Raw genomic sequence first — 8,315 nt, forward strand, 5'->3', positions numbered from 1 at the left:
ATTTTGTCTAACATCGTCACTCTATTTTTTACCCAACTCAGTTCTAAAGTGATAAGGTCTCAGGCTGAGGCAGGAGGATCAGCTGTTCCATCTCAAGCTGGGCTACATAGCAAGTTCAAGGATAGTACTACATGCAGAGTTCTAGTCTCAAACCCAACAAAACAACCCCAAACAAGAAGTGATATGCTTTTTAATCCAGTCAAGTAACATATCTTTTAAATCTTACATCATAAAGCAGCCATAATTTCTTTTTGTCTCTCATCCTTAAACTGTGCTCTTTCTATCCTGTTTCTCCTCTTGTGCTTCAGCTCTTTCTCATTTAAACATCAGTTTATTCTTTTCTTCTTTCTTTCTTTTGACAGGGTTTCTCTTGTGTAACCTTGGCTGTCTTGGAACTAGCTTTCTTGACCAGGCTTGAAGTCACAGAGCTCTGCCTGCCTCTGCCTCTCAAGTACTTGGATTAAAGGCATATGCTTCTACCACCCAGCCAAGATTATTCTTTTTTTTTTTTTTTCTGAGACAGGGTTTCTCTGCGTAGCCTTGGCCGTCCTAGACTCACTTTGTAAACCAGGCTGGCCTCCAACTCACAAAGATCTGCCTGCCCCGGGCTCACCAAGTGCTGGTATCACAGGCATGTGTCACTATGCCCAGTGCCAAGATTCTTCTTGTTGTTGACTTTAGTTATTGAATAAGGTACTTCCTAAACCAGAATTTCACATCTTAAATGTTTCCACCCCAAATCCTGAGGAAGCCTTAAAGACAAAAATGTAACACTAAATACCATCTTCCCATAATCACTTGTTCTACCCACCTTACTCATCTCAGTTATCGGTTTCCTCCAAACTCAACCCAGTGTTCCAAGCTAGACCACAATTACTGTCAACTTTTACCCTTGGCTAAATCTCTGGAATCGATGATTGATTTTGCTTCATCCCTACAGACACTTCCTTGTCTCTCGCCTGAAATAATGCCTTCCCAATTCCCTTCCTGCCTCCATTCTCTTTTCTCCTCTGAAATGAAAGCATAATTACTAATAAATATTTGTATAAATCAGAAATCTGATCAGCCTCCTACTATGGGTTGTGTTGACTGTCAACTTGACAGGATATAGAACCACCCTGGAGACAAACGTCCAGGCCCATATGTGAGAGATTATTCTAGTTATGTTAATCACTTTATGAAGACGCATCCTAACTCCCAGACTTACTGATGATGTGACTCTGATTCCTGTGGAGATCATGTAACCACTGCCTCCATCACCTGCCACTGTGACTTCCCTGTCATGATCATATCTCCAACTGTGAGCCAAACGGGAACTCTTTCTCCCTTAAGTGAATTTTGTCAGTTATTGTATACAACAATGATAAAGGTAAGTAATACAGAGTATCAATGCCAAGAAGTGGGACTGTGCCTGTGATAAACCTAGTCATGTAATCCCTAGGTCTTTGAAACTTGTTGGTAAGAGGAATGTCGATAGTTTTGGAACTTCGGGGTGGAAAAGCCTGTAGCATGCTGTAAGCAGAGCATAATGGCCCATTCATGGAGAATTTTTGAAGTCTAGAATACCAAGGGACATGCAGGCAGCAGAGCCCCAAAACATGAGGATTGGGAAGAAAAGAAAGACACTGGGAGGGAACTGGGCATTCATGTTATGTCCTGACAATTAATCTAACTGCATTCTGCCCATGTTCTTGGAATGTATGTGAGGCTGAATCCAGGCGTAATGGACTAATTGGTTGGTAGAAATAATTTTAAGCCTTGCTCGGTGACACAGCCTGTAATCCCAGCACTCAGGGAGGCAGAGGCAGGTGGATCTCTGAGTTTGAGACTAGCCTGGTCTACAAAGCAAGTACAGGACAGCCAGGGCTACACAAGAGAAACCCTGTCTCAAAAAAAAAAAGAAAGAAAGAAAAAAAGAAAGAAGAAAGAAAGAAAGAGAGAGAGAGAAAGAAAGAGAGAGAGAGAGAGAAAGAAAGAAAGAAAGAAAGAAAGAAAGAAAGAAAGAAAGAAAGAAAGAGAAAGAAAGAATGAATTTCAAGCTAGGTTAACATTCAGGCTGTAAATGATTACTGTTTATTTTTTTTTTTCATGTAGGTCAAGAGAGAGAGAGAGAACACAAAATTTGAAGTAGACATATTTAAAATGTGCATTTTGGAAAGAAACTTTGCACTGGGAAATGTATTCTGAGGGTAAGACCCTGCCCATTTAAAAGTTCTGTCTTGTCAAAACACAAACTCTTTTGAAATGAGAACCCAAATTGAATGCTGCTGAAAGAGTCTCATTCCTCAAGAGCAATTGCCTAGGGAAATATTTCCCCAGGGTCAGCACATAGAACCAGATGCAGCTGTGATCTAAGGGGCTGTACTCCACCCCAAGTTCACAGCTGAGTGTGGCAGGATTGTCCACGGGGTACTGGCTCTGCAAGCATAACAGATGCAGGATTAAAGGGGCTATGGAGTCTTGTGCCACAATATCAGAGAGATAGTGAGACCAAGGAACGTGAGACTGGGCTGAGAGTCCCTGAAGGAAGGATCTGACCACCGCATAAATAAGTAAAGCTAAAGCCCACATTTAATAGAGACTCCAAAATATTGCAGATGCCAGGACCTTTGAATGTTCATGGAGAGATGCTGTCCAAAAAGAAAGCATATGTGTGCTGCAGGCGATAGAGCTGGAGGAGCTACCCAAGTCCTTTGGAGCCCACAAGATTCTATCACGAGAGCCAGATGACAGGTAAGGAGACAAAGGAATTGGTGTAGGGCTGCAGTTTTGCTTTGGTCTGATCTTTCTTTACATTGTCCCTATTCCTCTTGTGTTTTTTTTGTTTTTTTTTTTCTTCTTCTTCTTCTTTTTGTTTTTTATGACAGGATTTTTCTGTGTAACAGAGCCCTGACTGTCCTGGACTCGCTTTGTAGACCTGGCTGGCCTCGAACTCAGAGATCTGCCCGCCTCTGCCTCCAGAGCCCTGATATTAAAGGTGTGCACCACTGCACCAGGTTCCTATTCCTCACTTTTAGAATAAGAATGTTTACTCTGTGTCATTGTGTTGGAAATATGCAACTTTTTATTGTACAGTTTGCTAATAGTAAGGAGATTGCCTGAGTTGCAGAAGAGACTCTAAATGCTTTTGAACAGTGTTAGTGAAGAAAGGTCAGCGGCTACCAAATCACCAAATCAGTTCCGGATGTACCCAGACACCAAATTCTCAGCACAAAGGAGATTTATTACCCTGGAGTGATGTGTGTGTGTGTGTGTGTGAGAGAGAGAGAGAGAGAGAGAGAGAGAGAGAGAGAGAGAGAGAGAAAGAGAGAGAGAGAGCTACAAAGGCAGCAGCAAGCAAAAAAAGTAAGAGAAGCAAGAACAAAAGAAAGTCTCTCTCTCTCTCTTTGTGTTTTGAGACAGGGTTTCTCTGTGTTTCTCAGTTTCCCTGGCTGTCCTGGGATCACACTGTAAGACCAAGCTGGCCTCTGCCCCACAGATTCTGGGATTACAGGCTGCAGTCTCACCCCCACCCCACACCCTTCTCGAGAGAAGGCGTTTCTGCCAGAGTGGGTTTTTAAGGGGAAAAGGAAAATCCTGACTGAACACATTAGCAAAATAATGAAATTTGACTGTGGACTTTGGTGTTTTGTCTCAGGAATTAGACAGTGGCCAGATAAAGGAATGGACTAGTTTGGACTTTGGGACTAGTTCTAAGAATGTAATGGTTTTTGGCAAGGGAGAAGAAAAGGGTAAACCTGTCTGTAATGTTTGTCATGCGGGGGGCCCATTGGAGTCCCCTCAGTGAGGACTGTTAAAAGAATAATGGAGTGAATGAATTTTGCATTATGAGATGGCCATGAGCCCGTGGGGACAAGGAATAGAAAGTTAAGATATAAAGGTGGTATATTTGAGTGCCAAGTTGACAAAGCGTGGTTTATATTGATTGCTAATGTAATGGGATCTAGACTCCCCCTTGAGACAATCTCTTGGCATTTATGTAAAGGATGTTTGGCATTGGATTGACAGAGATCTGAAGACCCACTCTAACTGCCATACTGAATAAAAATTAGAAAGAGAAAATGAAGTAATCACAAGCATTCATTGCACTGGGCTTCCTGCTAGAGATCCTGTGTGACCCCTGCCTGAAGGTGCTGGGTCTTACTCAACATGATGGATTGTAACCCCCTCCCCCTTGCCCCTGGGTTTTTCAAGACATAGCTTTTTGAAAAACCTGGCTGTCCTGGAACTCACTCTATAGACCAAGCTGGCCTTGAACTCAGAGATCTGCCTGCCCCTGACTCCAGAGTGCTCAAATTAAAAGTGAGCCACCACTGCCCGGGTTGATAGGCTGTACTTTTAAACTGTGAGCTGAAATAACCCCTTTCTTGTGTTGTTTTTTCAGTTTGTTTTTTTAATCACAGCAATGAGAAAAAAAAAAAAAAACAAAAAACTGATCAATCTCCCCAAATCACGCATCATAGAAATAACTGTGTGGCTTTGAAAGAATCAGACTAACTTTGTAACCTATGTTTCTTTAATTGCCTTATAACTTATATTTGCAAGTTTTAGGCCCATGTTAATTAAAGCCTCTTAGTGCTTCTCCAGAGAACCGAGGAATATAAAAGTTCCTGACATTAGCCATCTGTGAGGGCAGAGATAAGGAAGAGAACAAGCAGAGATCTCTACTAAATGGAGAAAAAAATCACTGGCTGGCGCCGGTGAGATGGGCAGTTTGGAAACTGGGCCAAATGGCCCCAATCCTTCTCCTGACCTTTGATCCAAAGCCTATAACCCCCACTCCTCAGAACAGACATGGGATGAGTTAATCACCCTCCCACATTTAACTGTGGATGGCAGGAAATTCCAAACTGACTTGAAGATCAGATATTTACGACAGGGCTGACTGGACCTAGGGGTGACCAGAACTAACCAATTATTTTAAAAGTTAGACACTTCATCCAATCCTAAATGGCCAAGAAGGCAACCCCAGGAGATTCCCACCTTGTGTCTTTTAAAAACCTAAGGTCTTTGTCTCCCGGTGCCACTCCTAGCTGACCAGCAGGGGTGACCCCATTGCAATGGTCAAGAAGAGTGAGTCTCTTGCGTTTTTGCATCGATGGATGATTAGTTTCCTGAGTTCTCTTCATACCTTCTTATATTTAGGCTCTTGCTGGGCTTAACAGCTTGTTAATGTCTGTGAAATAATATATTTATATTATATTTTTATTTTTTGGTTTTTCAAGACAGGGTTTCCCTGTGTAGCCTTGGCTGTCTTGGAGCTTGCTCTGTTGACCAGGCTGGCCTCGAACTCACAGAGATCTGCCTGCCTCTGCCTCCCTGATGCTGAGATTATAGGCGTGAGCCACCTCTGCCTGGCTATTTATATTATCTTATATTATCATATCTTGTGTGAAACAGCTTGTACCAGTTTATTCGAGGTGGACAGGGACTCTATGACCCTTGGGGAGTGGGCAGGAATGCCATGATGGGTGCATAGCCTTGGCTGTGGCTGTGAGGCTGGGGATGCTGAAGTACACCCGGGTGCTGGCTGCATGACTGCCTGTGGCTACCTTGACAGTTGGGGTCACCAGGTTACGTGCCTCTGGGCATACAGGCACAGAAGCAGGGAGGATGCAATCCTACTCCTGTGGGTTTCAGAATGAGATTTTTGGGGTTTGGATACATCTCTGATCTCACTTTAGCTCCATGCCTGATTTCCCCTGTCACACAGCCTTCGTCAACCACCCACCCACAATCATAGTCTCTGAAAAAATGATTAATTAACTGGGTATGGTAACACATGCCTTTAATCCCAGCTCTTATGTGATAGAGGCAGATGGATCTCTGTGAGTTCAAGGCCAGCCTCGTCTACATTGTGAGTGCTAAGTCTGTCAGGGCTATATAGATAAAGCCTGTCTCAAAGTAACTTTTCTTACAGCTGTGCACTATCCATACACATGTGTCTGTAAAGCGCCTCTATCTGCTGAGCCATCTCAGTCATAATTTACCCTCTAACGGATGTAACAGAAGTCTGAGAGTGAATGCCTAAAAGCTAGATCTCTAAGGAGGGAAATAAGCTGTGCTTTGTAGTGTTTAGTAGTTTTTATTGTGTGAATGGGATACCATTATCGTAGCTGATTTCAGACTATATGATGTCACCAAACAGGAGTCACGGCTGGAAGAAGTCGACAAGCGATCCTTATGAGTAAGTTGAACCAGCTTCAGCACAAATTGTACAATAAGAACCCCAACTCTCTTCACCCTCTTACCTTGTACATTCCCTTCCCTTTAGCACAGATAATTTCAAGTGTGCTTTTTAAATACATTTAAACAAGGTGTAATTTTAAGAGCATTTAAGCATAAGTGTCATATAAGTCTATAATGAATACATACCAGATTTAAGTTCTCTCTCTCTCTTTTTTTTTTTTTTTGGCTTTTTCAAGGCAAGTTTTCTCTGTGTAGCCTTGGCTGTCTTGGACTCGCTTTGTAGACCAGACTAGCCTTGAACTCATAGCGATTCACCTGCCTCTGGCCCCCTGGGATTACAGCTATGTACCACCACAGCCAGCCAGATTTATATTGATATTATTTAGCAAATCTTTGACCTATGTGCTGGTTAAGTTTTGGTCCACTTTACACAGAATAGAGTCTTCTGAGAAGAGGCCACCTCAACTGAGGAATCGCTTCCATGATTGCTTGGTGAGCCTGCTTGGGGACAGCCCACCATGGGCTGTGCCATTCCTGGGCAGGTGGGCCTGGGCTGTTCAAGAAAAGCAGTTGAGCAAGCCAGAGGAAGCAAGCCTGAAGCAGTGCTCCTCTTCCACGGTGGCCTGGAAGCAAGCAAGCCTGTAAACAGTGCTCCTCTTCCACGGTGGCCTGGAAGCAAGCCTGAAGCAGTGCTCCTCTTCCACTGTGGCCTCTGCTTCAGATTTTGCCTGCAGGCTTCCTGTGTTACCTCTCACCCAAATCAACTATTCTCTCCCAAAGGTTAGTTGTGGTCAGTGTTTTACCATTATAACAGGGAGGCAAATTAGGATAATGTTCATTACGAATTTGTTATGACAATCATGTTTTCAACCTTTTAAAATTATACTTTTTCCCTCATTTTCTGGTCTGATGGATCAAAATCAGAGCATTATGTGTTCTAGGCAAGTGCTTTGCCACTGAATTTAAAATTTAAAGTTTGTAAATTAACTGTCAATTGCTAAACATGTAAATTAATTTTAAAGCACTACTAAATTTATACTAGTTTGAGATACTGTGCTTTCTCTCTTGAAAGGAAGAGCAAATGCACACTTATTTTCCATAACGAAACTCTCATGATAATTAGTGACATGGGTTCTTTAACAGTTACTATTTTGAAAACGAACTTTTATTATGTTGTTCTAAATACATTAGATCACCAACCATTCATAGCTGGGAACATCTGTATGTCAGTGCTTTGTCATTTGCCTCCCATTTGCTTAAATCACTCTTTTTTGCCCACTGAGTTACCAATAGTCTCCATTCTCTTATGTCAGGCACTTTTTTGTTTGTTTTTCTCTGTGTAGCCTGGCTGTCCTGTACTCACTCTGTAGACCAGGCTGGCCTCAAACTCACAGAGATCTACCTGCCTCGAGGATTACAGGTGTGTGCCAGAGACTGGCTTTTTTTTTTTTTTTCTTTTTTGTTTTTTGAGACAGGGCTTCTCTGTGTAGCCTTGGCTGTCCTGGACTCACTCTGTAGACCAGGATGGCCTTGAACTCAGAGATCTGCCTGTCCCTGCCTCCCTGAGTGCTGGGATTCTAGGCATGCAGAGCCTGCTACTTTTCTGATCACTTAGCCTTAGCTTTATTAGCTTGAATGATCCTTCCATCGTTGTGAAGGCTTATGTCCCCAGTGGGCTCAGAAAGGCTTAGTACCTTTGTTGTGTAAAGCCTGCCAAGCTGTCTTTCTTATATTTAGGTTCTTTCTGGGCCTAACAATACATGTAGGCCAAACACCAAATGTACATAAAAAGTAAATTATAAAAAAATTAACTATGGGGCTGGAGAGTGGTGAAGAGCACTGTCTGCTCTTCTAGAGGTCCTGAGTTCAATTTCCAGCAACCACATGGTGGCTCACAATCATCTATACTGGGATCTGTTGCCCTCTTCTGGCATGCAGGTGTACATGTATGTAAAATAAACTTAAAAAATTTAAAAAAATAACTGAATGAAAAAAAAAAAGAAAAAAACACTACTGGTCCTAGTTATGGTTGGGGAGAAAGATTTTTGTCAATAATAAGAAAACAGCCAGAGGCATCTCAAAGGGTCCAGACTGTACCAAGCAAATAGGCTGAACCAGGCCAGTAA

This window comes from Meriones unguiculatus, chromosome 2 (assembly GCF_030254825.1).
Source record: "Meriones unguiculatus strain TT.TT164.6M chromosome 2, Bangor_MerUng_6.1, whole genome shotgun sequence".
NCBI classification, from domain to species: Eukaryota; Metazoa; Chordata; class Mammalia; order Rodentia; family Muridae; genus Meriones; species Meriones unguiculatus.